The following is a 968-nucleotide window of genomic DNA, read 5'->3' on the forward strand; positions in this document are numbered from 1 at the left end:
GAAAAAGCCAACATTGATATATATGGTGCTTGAGCTAAAAGGAAAACAAATAACATATACCCGTTAAATTTCTAAGAGATACGAGGTAAAAAAATGAAATCTTTACATGAGTTCTAAATCTGTATAAACAAGCTAGATTTTCTACTCTCCAAAAAAGTGAAGGGACCTATTATATAATATACAGAAATAATTTAATGCCTTTCATAGTTTGAGCTTTGCTAAAGCTTCATACTCCACAAGGGCATCTAAAATGCCAATCCATGGAACAGGCACTTTTTCTTCTTCTCCTAACCATTTATGGGGTAGTTTTCACGGATTTCTGGTCAGATGTCGCAGACAAAGGCCAAGAGATTATCCAAGACTTCATCTGTGTTCTGACGGAAGTAGATCTGGAGAATGGTCATCTTCTTCTGGGCTTCCTTCTCCACTCGAGCGCTGTGTCTGCTGTGAGATCCCAGGGCCACAGCTTCCCTGGCCTTGAACTCTTTCTCCCTCTGCAGGCAGTACTGTTTAATTTCAGCCTGGCTGCTTTGGCCTGCTTCAGCCACTGGTTCTTCAGCTCGCTGGCCTCTGACACCTTCTCAGTGGCCTGCTTCCGGGCCCGCAGCAGCTGCTAGATGCCCTGCGACTGACTGGCCATTGCGGCTGCAACTCTGAAGCCCACGCCAGCAGCCTAAGTTGGCTCTGGGGCCCCTTGCTGCAGTGAATGTGGGAGTGCAGTTATCTCTTTGACATAATGATTTCATTTTCTTTGGCTGTATACCCAGTAGGGAGATTGCCGAATCATATAATAGTTGTCTCTTACTTTTTGAGAATCCTTCATAATGTTTTCTATAATTGCTATACTAATTTACATTCCCGTCAACAGTGTATAAGGGTTCCCTTTTCTCCATGTTGTCGCCAACCCTAATTTTCTGATCTTCCAACTTAATTTCCTTTCCTATTGTTTAATACAACTTCTGCCTGTC

General features: G+C 43.1%; 1 pseudogene; it reads right to left on the bottom strand.

Annotated features, from left to right (window-relative positions):
* Nucleotides 1–287: 287 nt before the first annotated feature.
* Nucleotides 288–640, bottom strand: LOC105810236 (annotated as a pseudogene).
* Between the last annotated feature and the right edge of the window lie 328 nt (nucleotides 641–968).

The sequence above is a fragment of the Propithecus coquereli genome, unplaced genomic scaffold (assembly GCF_000956105.1).
Source record: "Propithecus coquereli isolate 6110/MARCELLA unplaced genomic scaffold, Pcoq_1.0 Scaffold207, whole genome shotgun sequence".
NCBI lineage: Eukaryota > Metazoa > Chordata > Mammalia > Primates > Indriidae > Propithecus > Propithecus coquereli.